General features: G+C 37.9%; 1 long non-coding RNA gene across 4 annotated transcripts in view; it reads right to left on the minus strand.

The window, feature by feature from the left end:
- Positions 1-26,055, minus strand: part of LOC149126936 (uncharacterized) — a 41,920-nt gene that overhangs the window by 12,822 nt on the left and 3,043 nt on the right. The window contains exons 2-3 of one of the 4 annotated variants that reach the window (XR_016232310.1): positions 7,027-7,209; positions 6,357-6,446 (exon numbers count right to left, since the gene is read on the minus strand). The exons of 1 other annotated variant lie outside the window; for it this stretch is intronic. This is a non-coding gene — a long non-coding RNA (uncharacterized LOC149126936). Of the gene's footprint in view, positions 1-6,356; positions 6,447-7,026; positions 7,210-7,660; positions 7,764-26,055 lie in introns of those variants that run through there. 2 more of the 4 variants (XR_016232311.1, XR_016232309.1) reach the window with 2 other exon arrangements.

Consider the following 26,055-nt stretch of genomic DNA (forward strand, 5'->3'; position numbering starts at 1 on the left):
CCATCACCACAGGCTTAAACACTGGGGTTCATCCAATCTTGGACTATAAATCTGCAGCATCATAAGCCAAAATAAACCTCTTTTCTTTATAAAATTAACCTTGCTCGGGTATTTCATTATAGTAACCAAACCAAATACAAATTGCATGCTGTGAGTTGTATCTCAATAATATTATATAAAAACAAAGGAGAGTTACAAGTTTGGATTCCTGATGCCATCAAACAGTTAAAGATTTGTGATACTTATCTAAGATGGAAAGATGAGTAGGAAGCTAGGTATGTGATTTTGGAGTTCAGGAAAAATATTGGGGCTTAAGCAGTCAACCTGAGTGTCCTTAATATAGAGAGTATTTAAAACCATTTTTTCTAGGAGAAATTACCTAGAAAGAACTATAGAAAATGAAGAAGGGCCAGCATTATGGCATAACAGGTTAAGCCTCTGCCTACAACACCAGCATCCCATATTGGAACCAGTTCAAGACCTGACCGCTACACATCCGATCCAGCCCCCTGCTAATGCACCTGGCAAAGCAGCAGAAGATAGTCCAATTCCTTGGGCCTATGTGCCCACATGGGAGACACATAAGAAGCTCCTGGTTCTTGGCTTCAGCCTGGCTCAGCCCCAGCTGTTGCAGCCATTTGGGGAGTGAACCAGCTGATGGAAATCAGTCTCTCTCTCTCTCTCTCTCTCTCTCTCTCTCTCTCTCTTTAACTCTGCCTTTCAAATAAGTAAGATAAATAAATCTAAAAGAAAATGAAGAGAATCGTGACATAATCTGGGTACACCAAAATGACCAGGAAAGTCTGGGAACACATAAAGGTACAGAACAAGGAGCTAAAAGGAGATGCCAGTAAGAAGTAACATAACTAAGTGTATGGAGAACCAAAATCCAGTAAAGAAAATATTTAGCAGAAGAGTGATTATGTCTGTCAAACATTGTCAACAGGTTAAGAAAGATAAAAACTGAGATCCATCATTGGTTTTCGCTATGTGGAAGTCAATAACAATTTCACAAAAGCTATTCTGTGAGAATGAATGACTAGTTAGAAAATGGGAGACAAATGAATTGCTGATATCAAATATATAGAACTATTGAGAACAGTGTCTTTTTATAGGAACATAGAAATGATTCAGTAGAGCTGAGGATAGATAAATAGTCTGGAACAAATTTCTTCCCCTTAAGACAGAAAAAAAATAATAGCATTTATAAGCTGTTGAAAATAACAAAGCAACAGATACACTATGATTTTACAGAAGAGAGATGCATCCTGCTGATAAGATGAGAGGGAAATACATCAGAAGAGATGGAAACTAGTAAGAGAGTGACAGGGCTGACTTTAGTCAGAAATATGGAGAATGCATTCCTAGTATGAAAGTCAGAGTATATAGGCACAAAGCAAATCATGAGTAGCTATGGTGGCAGGAGCATGTTGAAAGAATCCAAAACCAATCCCTGGAGTAAGGACAGTCTATTCAATAAATGGTGCTGGGAAAATTGGATTTCCACGTGCAGAAGCATGAAGCAAGACCCCTTCCTTTCACCTTACACAAAAATTCACTCAAAAAGGATTAAAGACTTAAATCTACGACACGACACCATCAAATTATTAGAGAGCATTGGAGAAACTCTGCAAGATATAGGTACTGGCAAAGACTTCTTGGAAAACACCCCAGAAGCACAGGCAGTCAAAGACAAAATTAACATTTGGGATTGCACCAAATTGAGAAGTTTCTGTACTTCAAAAGAAACAGTCAGGAAAGTGAAGAGGCAACCAACAGAATGGGAAAATATATTTGCAAACCATGCAACTGATAAAGGGTTGATAACCAGAATCTACAAAGAAATCAAGAAACTCCACAACATCAAAACAAACAACCCACTTAAGAGATGGGCCAAGGACCTCAATAGACATTTGTCAAAAGAGGAAATCCAAATGGCCAACAGACACATGAAAAAATGTTCAAGATCACTAGCAATCAGGGAAATGCAAATCAAAACCACAATGAGGTTTCAACTCACTCCAGTTAGAATGGTTCACATTCAGAAATCTACCAACAATAGATGCTGGAGAGGATGTGGAGAAAAAGGGACACTAACCCACTGTTGGTGGGAATGCAAATTGGTTAAGCCACTATGGAAGTCAGTCTGGAGATTCCTCAGAAACCTGAATATAACCCTACCATTCAACCCAGCCATCCCACTCCTTGGAATTTACCCAAAGGAAATGAAATTGGCAAACAAAAAAGCTGTCTGCACATTAATGTTTATTGTGGCTCAATTCACAATATCTAAGACCTGGAACCAACCCAAATGCCCATCAACAATAGACTGGATAAAGAAACTGCGGAACATATACTCTATAGAATACTATACAGCTGTCAAAAACAACGAAATCCAGTCATTTGCAACAAGATGGAGGAATCTGGAAAACATCATGCTGAGTGAATTAAGCTAGTCCCAAAGGGACAAATATCATATGTTCTCCCTGATTGGCGACAACTAACTGAGCACCAAAGGGGAAACCTGTTGAAGTGAAATGGACACTATGAGAAACAGTGACTTGATCAGCTCTTGTCCTGACTGTTGATGTACAATGTAATACTTTATCCATTTTAGTATTTTCTCTTTGTTTTGTTCTAGTACTATTGGTTGAACTCTGTGATTAACACACAATTATTCTTAGGTGTTTGAATTTTAACTGAAAAGTGATCCCTGTTAAATATAAGAGTGGGAATAAAAGAGCGAGGAGATGTACAATTTGGGACATGCTCAATCGGACTTGCCCCAAAAGGTGGAGTTAGAATGATGCCGGGGATCCTAATACAATTCCATCAAGGTGGCATGTACCAATGCCATCTCACTAGTCCAAGTGATCAAATTCAGTTCACAATTGATCACACTGATAGGTCTAAGAGTCAAAGGGATCACACAAACAAGACTAGTGTCTGCTAATACTAGCTGATAGAATCAAAAAGGGAGAGAATGATCCATCATGGGAAGCGGGATACACAGCAGACTCATAGAATGGCAGATGTCCTAAATACCACTCTGGCCTCAGAATCAGCCCTTAAGGCATTCTGATATGGCAGAAGAGCCCATGAGAGTATTTTAGGCATGGAAAGCCAAGACACCCTGGAAAAAAAAAAAAAAGAAGACCACCTAAATGAAAGATCTCTGCGAGTGAGGTCCCAGTGGAAAGAATAGGGCCATCAAAGAAGGAGGTACCTTTCTCTGAAAGGAGGGGAGAACTTCCACTTTGACTATGACCCTGTTGGAATAAGATCGAAGTCAGCGAACTCAAAAGGCTTCCATAGCCTTGGCAACTCTTGACTAGAGCCTAGGCAGATTACTGATGCCATAAACAAGAGTGTCAAATTGTTAAGTCAACAACAGGAGTCACTGTGTACTTACTTCTCATGTGGGATCTGTCCTTAGTGTGTTGTCCAATGTGAAGCAATGCTATAACTAGTACTCAAACAGTATTTTCCACTTTGTGTTTCTGTGTGGGTGCAAACTGATGAAATCTTTACTTAATATATACTAAATCGATCTTCTGTATATAAAGATAATTGAAAATGAATCTTGATGTGAATGGAATGGGAGAGGGAGCAGGAGATTGGAGGGGTGTGAGTGGGAGGGAAATTATGGGGGGGCATTGTAATCCATTAACTGTACTTTGGAAATTTATATTTACTAAATAAAAAAATAAAATAAAATAAATATGAAGTAGAAAATTAATATTGTTACTTAATATTTGAGGATTATTAAACAGAAATCAAGGTGTCAGCAGTGTGAGGAAAGGGTAAAATACACTTTGAAAAGAAAGAAGAAAATAGTAAGTGACTGGATAGCGGGCTGGAAAATAAAGGACTAGAGAAATGCAGTATATTGCTGGGCAGCACTAAGCATACACTTGTGCACCTCTTTATTTTTCATTTTATTTGAATGAAAGAGGAAGAAACAGACAGACAAAGATTGTTCATCTACTGGTTCACTCTCCAATGACTGTGGCAGCCAGAGCAGAGCCAGGCTGTATTCTGGAGCTGGGACCTCAGTGTGGGTCTCCCACTTGGGTGGTAACTACTTCAGCTATCACCTGCTGCCTCCCAGGGGGTGCATTAGCAGGGAACTGGGATTTGGACTCAGACAGAGGTACTCCAATATGGGAGGAAGCATTCTAGTCAGTGCCTTAATTACTGTGATACACACCTGCCTCAATCAGTCTATATAAAGTAAAATAATATTTAGATCTATCTCATATTACACAAGGCTGGAAGAAGAGCTGGGTTCCATAAGAAATATAAATTATAATTAATAAAATAAGACAATAATTTGGTCTCTCTCTCATTAAATGTGCTAGCTTTTGTGTATGTTGTTATTCGTGTATCACCATCATTCCCTTGAGCCCCTTTGCTTGCCAAACATGTATAAGACCCCAACATGCTTGCTCTTGTCTCAGCCCAGAGCTCCAGAGACCTCCATCACCTGGCTGGGTCTTTTGTCTTTCTTAGATAAATTCCACAAGACACAAAATGAATCAAGGCTCAAATCAAGGCTTATTTTGTGCTTCAATCAGCTAGAATCAGAAATGAGAAGTCAGCTAACCAAAATTTAATGGCCACCCAACCCCATTCCTTCAGTTAAATGTAGGGAGGAGAAATAACTCCATTGAAAAAGGCCTAACTGCATGGAAGTTTGTATGTAAAATTTTTACATTAAGAATGATGTCCTTAAATAAATACACAGAAGAGATCAGGTGACAAAACAAATATTAAATATTAAAAATTTGTATCTGCTTTTTTGTCAAATACTCCCTTTCTGATTCAGTTAACCTTTCATAATTCTAATTTCTAAAAAGCTTTTTTTGGAGTGCCTATTAGCACAAAGCACCATGTCCTTCACTGCACAGATGAGCCTGACAAGCATGAAATAATATTTAACAGTAAAATTTAATTTTGAAGAAAATGTTAAAAAGCTGGAAAGTATCCCTGATTGCAAAATGAAATCTGTTAAGTACAAAAAAGTTTTGAAGGTATCCTATTTTTTTCAGTGAAGTTTAATGAATACTTATTCCACTTTATTAGACTTGAAAAGTAGATAACAGGCAAAAGTAACAGGAGAAAACTGAAACATAATATATTAATGGCATCTTTCTTTTTAAGATCTTTTTTAGTTGCACATTATATGTGTTTGTATATTTAGAAATCAAGTCAGTACATAAGCAAAGAGAGAAGAGAAAAGACTTCCAACTTCATCTCTGACTACCCTAAACCCCATAGCCCTCTGCAGAGGAAAATATAGTGAACCGTTTAGGCTGAACTCTTTCAATTATTTTTCTAGGTTAGGTTTATTTTCTATTTCATTTTTCTTCATTTTTCAACTTGCCCTTCTTTCTTTATGGTGATGACTCCCTGTCAGTATCCTTGGTAAGTTATATATTGAACTCTAATGGTCTTGCATCCAAGTCCTATAAAGATATTCTTAATAATATCCCAATGATCCAATCTCTTAGGACTCTCATATTTCATCCATTTTTTTAAGAGCAGACATTTTATGGACTGGTGAAGCAATCATTTAGAAACATACATCTCTGAAGCCATAATCATTTTATAATTTGTTCTGCCTCACAAACAACTACAGCTAGTCTTCCAGAAGGACAATCCTTTAAACCAAATCTCCAGCATTAAAGCCGCTTAGGGCTATTTCAGATAATGGGAGCTGTCCAGTCTGTGATGTGTTCCGTCCCTTCATTTAGGGAGGATCTGTTGTAGTAATAATCGACTTGAAAATGAACTCAGCACTAGAAATGCAGCAGGAAATAATGGAACTTACAAATTTATTGGAAATTTCTTTTTGAAGGTCAGAGAATATATCAACCTCAGTAAAAATATGTGTTTTTAAAAAGTATATTGCATTCTCATAAGACCCCTTTGGAAAGTTTATGGGACTTTCATCTCAAAGAAACTAAAGATGCTCAATAAAAAAATCTACTTTATAGATTTGTCTAAATTTCTGAAACAATTCACAAAATGCAATTTTAAAAAAAATCTCTGGAGATGTGTCCCAAAAAGAAAAAGTTCTCCAAAAATATGTTCTTAATGGACCTTATAGTAAGGGATAGTTTGATAGACTTATACTCTATCATTTAAGGGTTATATCACCTTGAATAGTTATTGGAATTTTTCTCATTATCAAATTCCTCTTTACATGGAAAATAACAATATCTATTTTACAAGCAATGTTAGCATAGTCTGAATGTGCACTCTCCAATTTCCTATGATGAAATCTAATCTCCAGAGTGATGGCATTTGGAGGTGGGCCTTTGGGAGGTAATTAGGAACATGAGGATACAGACCTCAGGAATGATATTCATGTCCTTTATAATGGGCTGAAGAGACCAGTTTTTCCCTTCCATGATATGAGAACACAAAAGCAAAGTGCCTTTCTGTGAACAAAGAAAGTGGCCCTCATCAGATACCAAAATCTGCCAGTGTCTTGATCTTCACCACCCCAGCCTCCCAAGCTATAAGAAATAAATTTCTATTATTTATAAGCCACCCAGTTAATAACATTTTTGCTATAGCACATGAATGGACTACAATACTGTTATAATACACGCATAGCAGTGGCTTTCCCAAATGCCTGGTCCATCATTGATTTCAAGTAGTACAACAAATGTCAGCTCCCAAGTATATCAGCAAAACTTCACCCCACACATCTGCCTTATTGCTCAGTTTTCCAATCTCAGGATTCATTCTGATACAAGATTTCTCAGGCTTTTATAGGAATGTCTAGAAATATTGCAGTGTTAACACCTATAGGAGCAACCCTCAGCCAATGAGGAATAGGAACTGTTGGACAACTGTCCCTGTATTCTGTCCTTTAGAAGAATACTTCTGAAGCCTGTTCAATTTAGTTCCCTGGGATGTCCCCAGAAGAATTGACGATCCAGTGACTGATAGAAATATATGATTCAAAAATGTGCCCTTAATTAGCATCCTGGAATCACCCCTCCAATAAATTACCTTCACCCAGATTCCTGTCCCACATTTTGCTATGGTGTAAAACCCGAGATGATGTGTAAAGCACTTTCAGCAGTGTCCAATGTGAGATTCATGGTCAGTTCATGATGGTCTCCTTCCTTACATCTCTTCAGTGATGTTATTCAGTCTACTGGTGAAGCAGCTTTCCAATTCTTAACAATGACTCTAAACAACAACAACAAAAAACAGTGTTCTAGATCTAGTCATATGTGACTACCGAGGACTTGAAATGCAGCAAATACAAATTGAAAAGTGCTAATAGTGTAAGCTGCAAAACAGATGTCAAAAACTTTAGAATCAAAAATACTTTAAGAGCCTCATGAATAATTTTTATACTGGTTAGTTGAAATTACAATACTTTGGATAGAACATATTAAATAAAATGTATTATTAATATTAATCCCACTTGTTTATTCTTACATTTTATAACAGAGCTATGATATCTTTTGGATTACATTAGTGGCTTGAATTGTTTCTATTGAACATGCTGCCCTAGACCTTGTGGGAATGAGACACTATGAAGGGAAATATGAGAGAGAAAGAGAGAGAGAGAGAGAGAGAGATGACAGAGAGAATGTATGTGTGACCCAGCATATTTAACAAGAAGTTTAGGGACCTGTGTTGTGGCATAGCAGGTTAAGCTACCATCTGTGAAGCCAGCATCAAATGTAGGTGCCAGTTCGTGTCTTGGTTGCTCCAAATCCCGCCTAATGGCCTGGGGAAAATAGCAGAAGAAAGCCCAATTATTTAGGACCCTGCTACCACACACACAGAAGATGGGATGAAGCTTCTGGCTCCTGGCTACAGTTGGTCCAGCCCTGGCCATTTCAGCCATCTGGTAAGTGAAGCTCAGGTGAAAAATCTCTTTCTATCTCTGTAACTCTGACTTTCAAATAAATGAATAAATTCTAGTTTTGAAAAATTTGTTTTATACCTTTGTGAAACTAATGGTTAATGTTATACTACTATAGTTTCAGAGATCTGTGATTACTTTAAAGTTTACTGTATATGGGTAAAATGGTCATTATTCCACTCAATTATTGTTTATGGCCACTTGACTAGGGTCTTTTGGTGTTTTACTTGTTAAACTTCTTATTTAGCAAAGTATTAAGCCTTTCTACTGTAATGTAAATTTAAAATATGTTATCTCAAAAACTAAGGAAAAAAGAAAGAAAGGGAGAAAGGAGATTGGAAGAAAGAGGGAGGGAGGGAGGGAGGGAGAAAAAAAAGGAATGTCATTATGTTCTTAGAATTGCATCTACAAAGCACATTGAATCTGTTAAAATCTAATTAAAACTTTCAAAATTAAAGCACAAAAAATAAAAATTAAAAAACCAAGATGTTTAAATATAAGCCACTGGAAATTTAAACTAATGTAAGCAAGAAAGATTTTGTTGAAAATTAAGGGGCTCCAAAACCTGATTCAAAGAATCAAGCTTAGATGCTTCACAGCCAGGCACTATTTTATACATGGTTTGTAAACTGGATCCCGTCATTGCCAATCCTGTATCTACATCCCTTGCTTTGTGACCTTGGAGCTCCTTCCACTGAGAGCCAGCATACGTTTTCTACCCTTTTATATGTAACTGGACTTCCTTTGGCAAAGATAATGTAACAGAAGTGATGGCCATATCCATTCTGAATGTAGGCTCCATGAGGCCTCTCCTTCTTGGAACTCATCCGAGCTGTTATGTGAATGAACCCAGGCTAGCCTGATGGGTGATAGAGACACGTGGTCCAGTTGTCTCCAACTGCTGACAGCTAACCAAATCCCCAGATGTCTCCCCGTACAATAGGCGATTGCTAACACATGCATAAATCCAGTGTTGCCCAGTTCAGATTGCTGTTTGCACAGAATCATAAACCAAATAGACAATGAAGTTATGAGATGACATGTGTAAAAGATAAATCCAGAGACTAGTTAAAGCAGAAAGGATAGACTTTATTGAGTAAAAACAATTGCAAAGTGAAAGCATATCTAGCATGAACTGAACTTAACCTTGATTTCTTCAGAGATGATCAGGGAGGCAGGGAAGTGATAGAGGACAGGCATTTGGCCTAGTTGTTAAGACACTGTTTAGGATGCCTACATCCCATATTAGAGTGCATGGGTTCAAGACCCATTCTTAATTCAACTTCTTGCTAATATATCCCCTGAGAGTATGGTGATGGCTCAAGTGATTGGGTCCCTGCCATCTATATGGAAGACATGGACTGAGATCCCAGGTCCTGGATAGAGCCTCGCCCAGCCCCAGCTACTGCAGGCATTTGAGGCGTGAACCTGCAGATGGCATCTTGCGTTCTCTCTCTCTCTCTCCCTCCCTCCCTCCCTTTGTATGTATGTGTGTGTGCATGTGTGTGTGTTTAACCTCTCAAACAAATAAGCAATTCTTTTTTTTACAAATAGGTATTAGGAAGGAAAGAAGAAGCAGGGGCTCCTTGAGCAGAGACTGTGATTGATAAATGGTGCTTATCCGGAGAAGTAAATATCTCGTATCTTGATTATAGGAACTAGGAGTATGAGTTAGAGCAAAGGACACATCATGCTGAAAGGGAGAGTGAAAGTTACCTCCCTGAACATTTGCATTGCAAAGATGGTTCTTAGGTATGTGAGAAGACAGTTTGGGGCAACAGAAGGTCTATATCTCCAGGGGAGGAGAAAGGAATTACAACTACAATCTTTCCAAAGAAATTGCTCTAAGAGGAGCAATTCAGAGGCCTATCGGTCTATTGCCAAGTTTCAGTTAGAACAAACAGTAATTCTCCTGACAGCCTTGAGATTTCTCAGGCAGGCATTTTAAGGGAACTAGAGCCATTCTCATGCTGCATCCTTGAAATGTTGGAAATTTCATCAGTGTTTTTTCCAGTGATTTTGGTGTGGAGGTAGGGCAGAGGAATGAGCAAACTAATTTGTGCTGAATCTGCAGTTTTTATAAGCATAAGATGAGATCTGGTCATAAACAGGGATAAGAGGGTCTAAAGTTCGGTCAAGAAGAGAGTCTTTGTCATTTAGGTTTGAGACAGTTTCTTACACAGCAAAATCTAATCCAAGATCTAATGTCTCAAATCAAGCCACAGGACTGATATAGAGGAAAATCCACCATTTCCCCCTCTAGACCCAGAAATTATAGCTTTCCAAAGCTGATGCCTAATTATAGACGTGGCACTGTCACAAGAAAGGTCATGAAAAATGTAACTTCCACCAACTGCTGCCACACTCATTGGGATGGAGTCTTTATAGTCCATGTTTTTTGGTTATCACTACCCTTAATCCAAAGTGTGATTTATGGAACCTGAGTCATATGCCCACAACCTAGCTTCACATTGGCATCTTCTGTCTTTGCAATGCATATAGGTTCTGTTCAAAAACATAGGGAGGAACCCAAGAAGGTATCCAATGTGGGAAGGGTGTTCAGATTCTAGCTCATCAAAATAAAAAAAAATGTGATCATATGTATCATAACATTGCACATTTCTCTTGTTTACTGATGCGAGAACCATGCCTGAAACAGTCTTCTTCCTTCTCTAATTTAGAGCTTTCTCTTTACTTTCACCATGAAATCTTTAACTTTTCCCTTTCCCAATGTTGGCCAAGTCAGAAAAATGCACAGAGGCATGAAATCAGGTCAAGGAATTAGCAGCCCCACTCTTTCTTTACTTCTTCATTGGTCACATATCTTAGCATCAAGAATGTTTCAGCCAAAGCGGCTAAAATCTTTTATTTAATCTCAAGTACCTGGGATAGTGCCTAAAGACATACTAAACTCTCTGTACACAAATAAACCAGAGATTCCATGAAAGGAAGAAATGAGAGGTTATAGAAAGGTTGGTGTCAGATTATAAAAGATCTTGATATAATTTATCCCAGAGGTAATATACTGTCATTGAAGGCCTTTGTATTATTTATTAGAAAGATTCATATGAAATCTTTATGTAGGATGCAAAAAGGGTATGATATAGATTCTGCTTATAGCAACCTGCTGAGTATATTTGTAAAAAGGATATCCAAGGCAATAACAGAAAAGAGTCAGATGCATGAGATGAAAAGTAAGACGATACCAGATCTGACTGATTCTGGAGGGAAAAGAGAGGAAGGAATAAGTTCATATGTCAAGTAATGAAAGATGAATTGAAATATGGGGCTTTTTAAATTATTGCTGTTTTTTTTTTCTTATTGCCCCAGGATCCTTCCTTTATCTACTCATTCTGAGATATATTTCTAACACAGTAAATGAAAAACCACTACAGAATAAGAGAACAACATGTTACATAATTTGTTTTTAGCTTCAAAAGCAATGTTCTAGAACAAAGATTTTGGAAGAGTACTTACAGAAAGAGATTACACTCTTCCTCGTCATGCCTAGCTGATGACAGCCTTTTGAATAGGATACAAAGATTTCCTAGAGAAGCATCAAAAGGGTTAAATGCATAAGGAGAGAAGACTGGAATTTGACCCTCTCCCCCAGGGTGGATAGCTTGGGAAGACAGGTTGGAGAAAAGTATGACATTCTAGATATACCACATTAACTTCATACTCTAGCATAAGAAAAAAAAAGTGGTGAAGTGGGTTTCTTCATGTAATAATGATATTGGGCCAGTAGTTACAGTAGTTAGACATGGCTGAGTATGCACCCAGGGAACAAAGAGGTTCTAATGTCAGTTCTGAACCTACCTTAAGCTCACCAGTGAGAAGTAGACAAACTGTATTCATCAGCTTTTCATCAATGTAACAAAATGGCAAACAGACTCTATAAAGAGCTTACAATGGGCCAGCACTGTTGTAAGGCCACTGCCTGCAGTGCTGTCATCCCATATGGGTGCCGGTTTGAGTCCCGGATGCTCCACCTCCAATCCAGCTCTCTGCTATGGCCTGAAAGGAGTAGAAGATGGCCCAAGTCCTTGGGCCCCTGCACCTGCATGGAAAGACCTGGAGGAAGCTCCTGGGTCCTGGCTTCGGATCGACACAGCTCTGGCCATTGCGGCCAACTGGGGAGTGAATCAGCGGATGGATAGAAGACCTCTCTTTCTCTCTCTTTCTGCCTCTCCTTCTCTCTCTGTGTAACTCTGACTTTCAAGTAAATAAATATGTCTTTTTTTTTTTTTTTGACAGGCAGAGTGGACAGTGAGAGAGAGAGACAGAGAGAAAGGTCTTCCTTTTGCCGTTGGTTCACCCTCCAATGGCCAGCACGGTTGGCGCGCTGCAGCCGGCGCACTGCGCTGATCCGATGGCAGGAGCCAGGTGCTTCTCCTGGTCTCCCATGGGGTGCAGGGCCCAAGCACTTGGGCCATCTTCCACTGCACTCCCTGGACACAGCAGAGAGCTGGCCTGGAAGAGGGGCAACCGGGACAGAATCCAGCACCCCGACCGGGACTAGAACCTGGTGTGCCGGTGCCACAAGGCGGAGGATTAGCCTAGTGAGCCGCGGCACTGGCCAGGAATATTTTAAATACTTTCCTTTTTCAAATAAATTCAATTAATTTTAAATAAATTCAATTAAGTTCAGTTGTCTGTTATTGAATATGTCTATACATAAACACTAACTAGGAACTTAATTATAATAATTGTACATGAGAAAAATTATAATGCATGTATATCAATAAAAAACTCAGTTAATTTCCTTAAGAAACTCAATAAAGTACCTATAAATAAATACCATATTATGATGTAAAATGCTAAGCACATTATTTCCCAATAACCAAAATGTTAATGTGCCTAAAAATTCATTGTTTGGTATACAGCAAAATACTAAACACCTCCTTCCTGAAACTCAAGAGCTTTTCAAAATATCAGCTTGTGACTTGTATGTTTTGGTTGAAATAACTCAAAAACCTTACCATACATTGTTTCATTGAAAATATTTTATTGACTTTTAACTTTACTGAATATATTGCACATTTTTTCATCTGTGTTTTGAGCATTTAAATATCATTCTTTATCATATGTGTGTTCAATTACTTGCACATTATTTTCTACTCAGTTGCATGTATCTTTATTATTAAGATATAAGAATTGATTATATTGACTGTCAAGGAACAACTTACTACTTTATTCCTTTTAGTATTTTTTGTTCCACTTAATACCATTGGTTGAACTCTTTAATTAACACACAATTATTCTTAGGCATTTAAATTTAACTGAAAGGTGATCCCTGTTAAACGTAAGAGTGGGAATAAGAGAGGGAGGAGATGTATAGTTCGGCACATGCTCAATCGGACTTACCCCTAATGGTAGAGTTAGAAATGTGCCAGGGGATTCCAATTCAATCCCATCTAGGTGGCATGTTCCAATGGCATCTCACTAGTCAAAGTGATCAATTTCAGTTCAGAATTGATCATAATGATAGGATTAAGAATCAAAGGGATCACATAAACAAGACTAATGTCTGCTAATACTACCTGATAGAATTAAAAAGGAGAGAACAATCCAACATGGGAAGCGGGATACACAGCAGACTCATAGAATGGCAGATGTCCTAAATAGCACTCTGGCCTCAGAATCAGTCCTTAAGGCATGCGGATCCGGCTAAAAAGCCCATGAGAATATTTCAGGCATTGAAATTCAAGACACTGTGGCAAAAATAAATAAATAAATAAATAAATAAAAGATCTCTGAGATCCCAGTGGAAAGAATTGGCCATCAAAAAAGGAGGTACCTTTTTCTGAAGGGAGGAGAGAATTTCCACTTTGACTATGGCATTGTCTAAATAAGATCAGAGTTGGCAAACTCAAAGGCTTCCATAGCTTTGGTAGCTCATGACAAGAGCTTTGGGTGATTACTGAAGTCATAAATAAGAGTGTCAATTGTTAATTCAACAACAGGAGTCACTGTGCACTTACTCCTCCTGTAGGATCTCTGTCCTTAATGTGTTTTACTATGTGAAGTAATGGTATAACTAGTACTCAAATAGTACTTTATACTTTGTGTTTCTATGTGAGTGCAAACTGTTGAAATCTTTACTTAGTATATACTAAATTGATCTTCTGTATATAAAGACAATTGAAAATGAATCTTGATGCGAATGGAATGAGAGAGGAAGTAGGGGATGGGATGGTTGATGGTGGGAGGGTGGCTATGGGGGGGGGGGAGTCTCTATAATCCAAAAGTTGTACTTTGGAAATTTATATTTATTAAATAATAAAAGTTAAAAATGAAAAATAAATCTACCATATGACCCAGCAGCGGGGCATATCTCTGAAGGAAATGAAAAAAAAAAAAAAAAAGAATTGATCATAGATTCTGGGTACAAGTCTTTTGTCAAATATACCTATTATGAATTTTTTTCCCAGATTGTGTTTTGCTTTAAAAGTGTTTTTAAGGAGCAGAGGCTTTTCATTTTTATTAATCTAATATTCATGGTTGGTGATTTCTATATCCTCATTAAGAAATGTTTACCTACTTCAAATTCACAATGATATTTTTATGTTTCTTTCTTTTAAAAGCTTTATAAAGAGGCCAGTATTGTGCAGTGGGTTAAGCCACAGCCTACGATGTCAGCATCCAGTATCATAATTCTGGTTGAAGCCTGGCTGCTCCACTTCCAGTCCAGCTCTCTGCTAGGATGGCTGAAAGCAGCAGAGACATTACCCAAGGACTTGGGCACCTGAAACCCATATGGAAGATCCAGATGGAGTTTCTTGCTCTTGGCTTTGGCCTGGGCCAGCCCTGTCATTACAGCCATTTGGGAGTGAACCAGCAAATAAAAGATCTCTCTCCCCCACCCCCTTCTCTGTATCACTCTGCCTTTCAAATAAATAAAATATATTTTTCAAAAAGCTATACACATACTACAATGACTAAAAATTAAAGCTGAGACTACTTAATGCAAGAAACAGTATGTAACAAATATCTTATAAATTTCTATAGTGTAAAATGGTACACTTTAGAAAATTGCATAGTAGATTCTTTAATATTAAACATATAACAACTCTATCATCCAGTCCACTCTAGATATTCACTTAAGAGAAAACATGTTCACAAAAAGCCTATAGAAAAGCATTTATAGCAGCTGTATTTATAACTGCTTAAAACTAAAAACAACATAATTGCCTGACAACAGGCAGCTAATAAAAAGTGTGATATATTCATAGATACAAACAAAAAAGATGAATCACAAAAACATTATGCTGAGCAAAAGAAAAACAGACACAAAAGAGTACATACTTTATGACCTCATTTCTATGAAGTTCAAAACAGTTAAAACCAATTGATATTAGTAGGAATTAGAAAGGCAGTTGTCTCAGGTGAGTTCCAGAAAGGGACACAAGGAAATTCACTAAGTGATGGAAGTGCTTTACATCTTAACTAGTGTAGTTTACATTTTATTGACAATGGTGTGATTTACATATATTGTAAATTTAATGCTATATTCACTTTTTATTGAATATATTTATAATCTATATATTTAAATTAGATTTCAAAAATATTTACTGTATTAGGTAATAGAGATCTAAGTATACATTTGTCCTAAGGCTACATCAGCTGAGAGATACATACACTTTATGAAGTTCAATTATTAAAAGCCACAAGGCATTCTGCTGGAAAATGTTGAAAAATGGAGAAATTCTTTGGGGTGTGCCTGTATATTCTGTACGACTGGAAAGATCAGTCCTTACTGATGTCCTTCTAGACGTAAGTGAAGACTCAAGATTATTCATGAGAGGTTATTTCACTCTGGAGTAGTATTTTTAATTCAGTGGGAATTCTCAACTGTGGGGCTGTACTCTCCACTACGTTTGATCTGTTTTGTTGAACACGTATGAATAATTAATTCTTTCCCTACTTAACGGTTTTAAATATAAAATGTGGCACAACAGGATGTTGCATATAAGATAACAGGGCTGGGAAATATTTGAGTTCGCTGTAAAATAAAATATCACCTACTTCATTTTCTCAAGGATCAGAGAAATGTAAAAGTTTTTCAGTAACCAAAATCTGCTAAACTTCTGCCATGGTCTTTAGAGTACAGGTGTGGATAAGGTGTTACTAAAACTTTTGTCCTTCATGAAAAAACTTGCCTATGGGTTCACTTTACAACACTGTTTCCAAGGAAACCTGAATAGTGTACAAAGGGATGAGATGGAGAGAGAAGGAGAGAGAGAGAGAGAAAGAGGGAGAGAGGGAGGGAGGCAGGGAGAGAGAGAAAGAAATATCTTCCATCTGCTGGCTCACCAGGCTGAAGCCAGGAGCCAGGAGCTTCTTCTGCGTCGCTCACGTGGGTGCAGGGACCCAAGGACCTGAACCATCTTCTGCTGGTTTCCCAGGTGCAATAACAGGGAACTGGATCAGATATGGAGCATCTGGGACTTGAACTGGTGCCCATACAGGATGCCAGCACTGCAGGTGGAGACTTAACCTTCTACACCACCATGCCAGCCCTGATAGCTATCCGACCTACCTTCTTAATCCTATAATCCTCTCCATCTATTGAGTGTATATCTCAATAGATAGGAATTTAATATGACCACAATTGTGCACATTGTGTGATTCCTGTGGTAGCAGAAGAAAACTTCCCTCAAAAGGTGAAAAAGAGTTGAATCCATATGGGCCTACTGCAAAGCTAGTAAGATAGACTTCTCTATCCACATTGGATTGCTTATAATAACAAATTCTACTATACTGGATTGAATGCTAGTAAAGACTTGCTCTATGGTAAAGTATGCTGGATAGCTAACTATAATTATTTCCATGTTCTCCTGTTGTCAAATTTTAGAACATGCATGAACTGTATCTTATTAATCTTTTTAACTCTGGGCTTTGCATATAGCCTGGTATTTAGTAAACTCAATAAATAAATGCATGGATTCTACAAGTAGCAGAATGGTAGCCAATTAGTTTTGGCAGCCACTGAAAACCTCTAAAACAGTAAAGATGTTTTCAGCTGTAATCAAGCCTCTCTCTTAGGATGAGGAAAGGACAGGGTGGGGAGACGTTGTTTCTCCACTTCCTTCCCTACTTCTTTCTCTTCTTGGCCACTCCACTCCTGAACTATGACCTGTGTGTTGGGAAGGGGAGGTCAGTTTTCTCACCTTTTAAATAAACTTTACCGTTTTGTGTACCATATAGGTGCCCGTACTCAGGATGCTTTATCTAACTAGAAGGCAAGAACATGAAATAGGAATCTAGATTCCACTTCTCCCACAACACCTCCACTGCCAGGGCAGCAGTCTTTGAGACCCTGGTCTAGCTGTCTAGACCATTAACTGTTGTCTTTCTTATTCTTTCCTTTCCTAATGGGAGTTTCAGTTATAGTTATCCTGTCCCTAATCCACCATTTATTCTGTTGGGGAATAGAGATGATATATATGGAGGAAGGTATGCTGCATTTAGTTGCTAGATCACCAGACAACTTAGAGATACACCTGGGCCAGAGTGGGATGCTGAGCCTCACCCAGGGATACTGTACTTGGAACTGGATACAGTGACTGGACAGAACTTTGAACTATTTCCTGTAGGACAGCCATGAATATAATCTTTTGGTTTAGCTTGGAAAGATGATGAATGTGAGGAGGATATATACAGAAACTTGGAAGCCGATGTTATGGACTGTGGGAGAGACTGCTAGCCCTCTACCAATATTCAACCATTCCTTATCTTGGGCACATCATGAAGCTACATTTCCCAGTCTCCCTTACAGACTGATTTAAATATATGACTAAATTCTCAGTAATGAAATATGAATACATGTCCTATGTGTCTATCTCTTTAGGACTAGTACCTTTAAGACGGATGTATCCATTCCACACTATTTCCATTTCCAAAGGCTGAAATCTGGATGTGGTGACTACACCTTGACCTTGCACCAAGGACAGGGTTCAAGGGGGTGGGGGAATCACAAGATAGAAGAAAGCTGTACCCTTAAATCACTACATAGAAAGCTGCTACCAGACCGGAGCATTCCCACCTGCTATTACAAGTCAGAGAGATTATCTTATTCATAGTTGATTCTCCAAATATGTGTTTATAACCATTTATTCTACTCTAACACAGAAAGTTAGCTAATACAGAAATTGACTTCTATATATTTTAAGATGACAAAAATGATGTATTACAATTTAGAAAGTCATTTTTCAAATTAATTTTTTAAGTTTTGAAGCCTACATTTTTTTTTTTTTTTTGACAGGCAGAGTGGACAGTGAGAGACAGAGACAGAGAGAAAGGTCTTCCTTTGCCGTTGGCCTCCACGGCCGGCGCACCGCGCTGCCAATGGCAGGAGCCAGGTACTTCTCCTGGTCTCCCATGGGGTGCAGAGCCCAAGTACTTGGGCCATCCTCCACTGCACTCCCTGGCCACAGCAGACAGCTGGCCTGGAAGAGGGGCAACCGGGACAGAATCCGGCACCCTGACCGGGATTAGAACCCGGTGTGCGGGCGCCGCAAGGCGGAGGATTAGCCTAATGAGCTGCGGCGCTGGCCTGAAGCCTACATTTTCCAGTTTTTTTTTAATTATGATGGAACCCCTCATAGATGATAAATTTTATAATTAATAATGTTAACATTTAATAGGATAATAAAAAGCAGGAAATAAAATATTATTTGCCAATGTGGTACTTACAAATCTTTATATAACAATTAAAATGTAAAAATATTCTAATGCCATTTAGACTTCCATTTCAGGGGCTGTTGGTTGACGTAGTTGTTAAGATGCTGCTTGGGGCCAGCGCCGCGGCTCAATAGGCTAATCCTCCGCCTTGCGGCGCCCGCACACCGGGTTCTAGTCCCGGTCGGGGCGCCAGATTCTGTCCCAGTTGCCCCTCTTCCAGGCCAGCTCTCTGCTGTGGCCAGGGAGTGCAGTGGAGGATGGCCCAAGTGCTTGGGCCCTGTACCCCATGGGAGACCAGGAGAAGCACCTGGCTCCTGCCATCGGATCAGCGTGGTGCGCCGGCCGCAGCGCGCCAGCTGCGGCGGCCATTGGAGGGTGAACCAATGGCAAAGGAAGACCTTTCTCCGTGTCTCTTTCTCTCTCTCTCTCTCACTGTCCACTCTGCCTGTCAAATAAAGAAATAAATAAAAATAAAAATAGAAAGATGCTGCTTGGGACTCCTATATCCCATATTACAGTGCCTGGGTTTGAATCCTAGCTCCACTCCTGATTCTAGCTTCCTGCTAATGCACACCTTAGGAGGCAGCAAGTAATGGTTCAAGTAGCTGGATCCCTGCCACTCACATGGAAGACCAGGATTGAGTTCCCAGCTCCCAGTTTCAGCCTGGTCCAGCCTTGGCTGTTGCAGTCATCTGGGGACTGAACTAGAAGATGGGAGTTCTCTGTCCTTATGTGTTGTACTATGTGAAGTAACGGTATAACTAGTACTCAAACAGTACTTTATACTTTGTGTTTCTATGTGAGTGCAAACTGTTGAAATCTTTACTTAGTATATACTAAATTGATCTTCTGTATATAAAGATAATTGAAAATGAATCTTGGCTGGCGCCGTGGCTCAATATGCTAATCCTCCACCTTGCGGAGCCGGCACATCAGGTTCTAGTCCCGGTCGGGGCGCCGGATTCAGTCCCGGTTGCCCCTCTTCCAGGCCAGCTCTCTGCTGTGGCCAGGGAGTGCAGTGGAGGATGGCCCAAGTGCTTGGGCCCTGCACCCCATGGGAGACCAGGAGAAGCACCTGGCTCCTGCCATCGGATCAGCGTGGTGCACTGGCTGCAGCGCGCCAGCCCCAACGGCCATTGGAGGGTAAACCAACGGCAAAAGGAAGACCTTTCTCTGTGTCTCTCTCTCTCATTGTCCACTCTGCCTGTCCAAAAAAAAAAAAAAAAAAAAAAGAAAGAAAGAAAGAAAGAAAAAAGAAAATGAATCTTGATGAAGAATGGGATGAGAGAGGGAGTGGGAGATGGGATGGTTGCAGATGGGAGGGAATTTATGGGGGGGGGGGAAGTTGCTATAATCCAAAAGTTTTACTTTGGAAATTTATATTTATTAAACAAAAGTTAAAAAAAGAAAAAAGAAAAAGAGTAAAACAAGTCAGCCTCTTAGATTTCACATGGCCTTGCTACCTAATGTTTCTATGGCCTTAATACATTTCTTTTTGACCTAAAAAAAAGAAATATAACAATAAACCTCTGGTGAAATATTATGAAATAAACTCTTTTCTAACTTCAAACATCAATCCTAAACTTTCCTTTTATCACCTTGAACTTAACAGTGAGTACAGTGTACATTAGTGAAGACTGAATTTGGCCTACAATGGAAAAAAAATCAATAGCTTGGTAGTTAACTCCCAATCTTCTCCCAGAAATGCCAACACAGAATTTATCCACAGCCCAGAATAGGTTTGGTTTGTTCTGCTTGCACAACAGGACAATGGATCAGCAGACAGCTTACCCATAATGTCAGCATTATTAAAATTCTAGGTAGTAAATCCCCTTAATTCAAATATTTGTATCCCAAACTTTCAAAGAGATGCTTGTCTAAGCTTAAGAAAAGCCATAATTTTAAGAATGATATTTGATTTGGCATTAAGGATTCCAAGAGAGTAGTATAGAATCCTCAGAGAGTTAGGATTTTAGAAAACAGATCAACAAAGCTGAAGTAAGCTTGCCACTGTGTTCAATTTGAATGGAATCAGAATGAATTCTAAAACAGTTGTTGCATTTTTATTAAAAATGAGGAATAGTTTAAATAGATAAAATAGATATTTTAACCCCAAATATATGCTTTAAGCCATATATTTGAGTCTGATTCAAAAATCAAATCTTGTCTTTATTAACCAATTTAAATTTTATTGTGTGACTTATTCACTCATGCACTCACTCAAAAAACAGTTACTGAGCACTACTGTAGAGACAACCGTTGTCTATTCCCTTGCCCATGCTTACTCTTTCAGAAGCCCTGATCTTTAGCTGGCCACATACAATAAAGCTGTGATCTTCATAGAATAAAGATGTGATGCTCAACTATCCCTTTCAGACAGGCCCTTAGGGTAACCAGAAGTATTATGGGGCAGCTTCTGAGTAATATCCTTAAAGGGCACTTGGTATATATTCCTCAGCCTGTCTTTCCTCCTTCTCCCTCCAGTTGTTTGAATGTGGTTCTAATGAAAGGACCTACCTCCTGCACACAAAAACGAGACCACGTTCTACATATGGCAGAGTAGAAAGCAAGAAACAACATGCATGCTTGAGCACTGTGTAGACCAGTCACCACACCTGCTGAGACTGCCCACCTCTGGACTTCAACAAAAGAGAAAAAAAAAAAACATACCTTTTTAAGTCATTTTTTGAGTTTTTTTAAATTATTACTACTGTGGAAAATTGAATCCTAATGGATACAAGCACAAATTCTAAGATATAAGTATTAAATACACAATGAGCAAGGTAGAATAGCAATGAATACTGATATATAAAGAGCATCAGTGTAGACTACAGACTGCTTTTTCCTTTATTGTATTTTAAAATATAAAAATATTTCCCTTCATTATATTTTTCTGGTGACTGAAACAATTTTCCTTTGGGGAAAATCTCCATATCATGGGATCAAAGCACTAGCTATTATAATTGATTTAGGAACAAGCATATGCATTAAACTTGGATATTCAGTATTCCACCATATTATTCAGCTAACACCACAATATATTGAATTATAAAACAATTCACAACTCAATGTCTCAACAAGAAACATCCATCTTGGGTCTATAGGTCAGCTGAGCCTCAGTTTAGGTTGCAAGTTGATCCCGGGTCTGCTCTATGTCTCTCATTACTCTTGGATAAACAAATACTTGGGCAAAATTCTTCTCACAACACATTTGATACAAGAAGCCAAGCTAAACCATACATGCACACATTTAAGATCTCTGTTAATGCCAAGTACATTAGTATTTCACTGGGATCAGGAAATTTATTCTGCCCACTATAGTGAACTTTAACATCACATGACAGAGAGATGGAGTACAGAAATGGAAATAGTAATGCAATGGATCATGCATGCATATTGAGTTTCTAGTACCTTTATGGTCATGGTACAAGAAAGTTTTAATTCTAGATCCACATGTGCCAATCTTTCTGGCTAAATAGAAAAATCACATCTGCATTAGGAAAAGCAATAACATAAAGAGAACCAGAAATGAGACACAGATGGATAGAAATACTGAGTATACTAAACTTACTTTAAAAATAGGACCATGTTACTTAAAAATACCAAAAAGAACAGTAACACAACCAACAGTTGTGGGGGCTTAGGAAGGCAGTGGAAAAGTTTTATAACATTCACTTGAGTTGGACTTTAAATAACATGAGGATGATTTTCACTGTTGTAGATGTAAAAGTGATTTTCACAAAAGGAAATTATATAATAGGTCTAGCAGACATTGTTGTTTATTTATATGATTTCTTTTCCTTACCTTCTGTCATGGAGAATGAAAAAACAACAAAACAAAACAAAACTGAATCCTCACTTTCCCAGAACCTGTTGCTTTAAAAGTAATGTAACAGTTGTGATCAGATATAAGTAGAAATTTACTACAGTCTATCAGGAAAGCTTTTCCTTCCTGGAAAAAGTGAAAGACATAGCTTCCTTTTCCCTCCTCAACACATCTTCCATCCACATCTTCTTCCATAGAAGAAAATATGCAGTCTAATTCTAAGACAGTCACTCCTGAGAGAAAAGCCAAGGGAGTTTCAAACAGGGGTGTCTTGACAATAATGCTAACTGCAAGCATTTGGCCCCATTAATCTTGGTTGGTGAAATAATTAAATGCTTACTTGATAAACAGAATATTATTAATTGGATTTTCTGTAATTTCTACCTAAAAAGATCCCTAAATAATTAAAACCTAAAGTCAAGGTAATTCTGTCATAGGTCAAGAACTAATTAAACAAGTAATCTTTGCATGTCACCTTACAGTTTATGACATATTTTTTGCATATTTCACTGAGTTACTAAATTAAAAAGGATTACAACTGGTTACAGATAAAATTCTTGGCTAGCCAAGTAAGTAAGTGTGGTTTTACCAAATAAGATAGTAAACTGGAAAGCCCCTGAAACCGTGTAAATACTAAATAGATTTATGTATAACTGTGGTAAAAAAAAAAAAAAGGCACAAACCATAACAAATCTTTCAGAAGGGGATACCATTTGCATTTGCTTCAGAATGTACTGTGAAAGATAGGCTGAAAAATCTAAGTAAAGCTCCACCGGCCAAAGAAGAAAGGATTCCGGCTAGGATGAATTAATGGGTGACAGAATCACTGTTCAATGTTATAAAATCAGAACATATGAAATATCTATTTTCAGACACTAGAACATAGGTCACACAAAAATGTGATTCTTAATAGCAAATAAATGAGATAAGCGCTATAATTGCTCTGGTTTTATGCCTAGAGGTGCTTGTAGACCAGGATTCACATGGGGGAAGTCCAGCAAAGCTGTACTGAGGTGTCTGATGGCTAGAATTTGCAAGTGTTAGAAAGAAAGAATACATAGAGTTTAACAATATTCCTTTAGTCTTAGGCTGAATATTAAGCCGTGCCTGTGCAGGGTAATATTCTAAGAGCCTAGGCAAAACGACTAGGGAAAAAACAATTACTAGGGAACCACAAACTGAGTAACTACTGGAACTCACAGAAACTGGAGTCATTTGAGTTTTATTCAACTAAAATGCAGAAACTTTAAGTAATAGGTTCTAGAGTTCCAAAGCATAATGGAGTGACTAAGGTTCATAATAACATATTATATTTTGTACAAAGAACTGGGATAGAGGAGCTGGTAAGCTCCAAAACTGAGAAATGATCAGGAAATAGAAAGGCTAATTGCTCAACTCTTTCTAAAAATTCAGATATTCAATGTGCTAGTTTTATAATGTGACCATAATGAAAGTAGCACAAATATAATGGCTTAACACTCATGTGAAATCTTAAAGTTCTGTAAGTGAGAAATAAAAGCATAATTCAGTTGAAACCTTTTTTTAGAATTTAAGGTGTTGAATTCAAGGTGCTGAAATCGAGATGTTGGAAGGTTGAGAAGTAGAATCTACTCTCTGCATTTGTTTTACATCATATTTCTGGATGTAATGGAATATAGAGCTCTTCCAAAAAAATTGAAAGGGAATTGGAATTAATACAGTTTATATTCAATAAATATGAATAATCTTGAAAAAACAAAGAAATGAACTTCTTGACCCATTCAGGTTGTTGGCTATATTCACTTCCTTGCAATTTTTGGACTGAGATCCACATTTCCTTGCTAGCTATCAGCTAGAGGCTGTCTTTGCTCCTAGAGCAACAGCGAGTCAAGTTCTTCTCATGCCTCCAATTGCTTTCACTTCCCCTTCTGCCTTATCGCTCTAATTTTACTTGAAAAAAAAAAAATCTCTGGTTTTAAAGGTTCATGTTAACTCATTCCAATAATCCAGGAAAATCTCTCCTATCTTACCAAAGCCCATGATTTCAATTACAGCTGCAAAGTTTCTTTTTCAATGTTACATATCTATTTATGAGATACAGGGATTAGGACACAGACATCTTTCCTATCACACTCAATAATGTCACATTTGCAATGTCAGCATCCAATCAAAGCATATCAGATAAGAAGCAGGAAGATGTGATCAATAACAGGGAGCAAAAACAAACCCTCCCACAGAAACAAGAACAACAACAAAGATGACAGAACTAGCAGATAAGAGTTTTAAGATATATCTTATAAATATATTAAACAGTTTAAAGAAAAACATAGAGAGTTGAGAAGTGGAAAATATCAAAGAAAACTAAATATAATAATATCTACAATGAAAAATATAATATCCAAAATGAAATTTTCACCGGATGTCTTAAAAGCAGATTAGACATTACAGAGGAAAAGACAATCAATTTGAAGACTTGTGAATAGAAACTATAAAAACTGAAGGATAGAGAGGAAATACTGAAAAAACATGAACAAAGCTTTAGTGATCTCTGGAGTGACATTAATCACTTTAACATACATGTGACTGTAATCACAGAATATCAGGGAAAAGTTTTAAAGAAATGAACTTCTAGATTTGATGAAAAATATTAATCCCAAGTCCAAGAAGTTCAACAAGTTTCCTGGAAGGAAAAATAAACAAAGACAAATATAATCAAATTGTCAAGAACTGTAATAAAGGGGAAATCTTAAAGTAGACGAAGACATAAACATGGGGAAACAAAGAACTATTACTGTCTTCCCATCAGAAGCAAGCCAAGTCCAAAATACATGTGACATCTTTGAAAGGCTGTGGAGTGGCTGGTATCGTGGCACAGCAGGTTAAGCCCTGATGCTAGCACCCCATATGAACACAGGATAGAACTCTCTGCTAATATGCCTACGAAAGGAACAGAAGACAGCCCAAGTGCTTGGACCCCTGCTACCCACATTGGAAACCCAAAAGGGATTTCAGGCTAGGCCAGCGACCCCCACCCATCATTGCACAGCCATTTGGGGAGTGAACCAGCACATGGAAGATCTCTCTCTGTGTGTCTCTGCCTTTCTCTGAAACTCCACTTTTCAAGTAAATAAATAAATCTTTAGAAAAAAAATGCTGTAAGGAAAAAAGGATATCCTCCTAGAATTCTACAATGGTACTTCAAAACATTCATGGAAATACGGAATTAAAAGATAAATTTACTATGGTGCAAAAAATACTTCGAATTTAAAGCACAGTTAATTTGTTTTTTATAACATGCATTTTCCATGAACTTTATTAAGGCCCCTCATAGATCTACACAGTGCAGCCTTCAGAAATGAAAGTGAAGTACTTTCTCAGAGGAACAGAAGCTGGAAGAAACTGTCACCTGCAGAGGTACACTACAATAAATGATAAAACAAGTTCTTCAAATGAAGGAAAGTGAAAGCAGATAAAAATCTGGATATGCACAAAGAAATGAGGAACACATGCATTAATAAAAAAGATATTTTCTTTTCATATTTGCTCAAAAGATAGCTGATTAATGAAAAAAAATAACGTATTTGGAGTCTGAATATGGTAATTATGCAAACAGAGTAAACAGAAATATATTATTATAAGTCTCTTACATTTTACATGAAGTATTATT

This window comes from Oryctolagus cuniculus, chromosome 4, assembly GCF_051225735.1.
Source record: "Oryctolagus cuniculus isolate XC-2025 breed Fujian yellow rabbit chromosome 4, ASM5122573v1, whole genome shotgun sequence".
Classification (NCBI taxonomy): Eukaryota; Metazoa; Chordata; class Mammalia; order Lagomorpha; family Leporidae; genus Oryctolagus; species Oryctolagus cuniculus.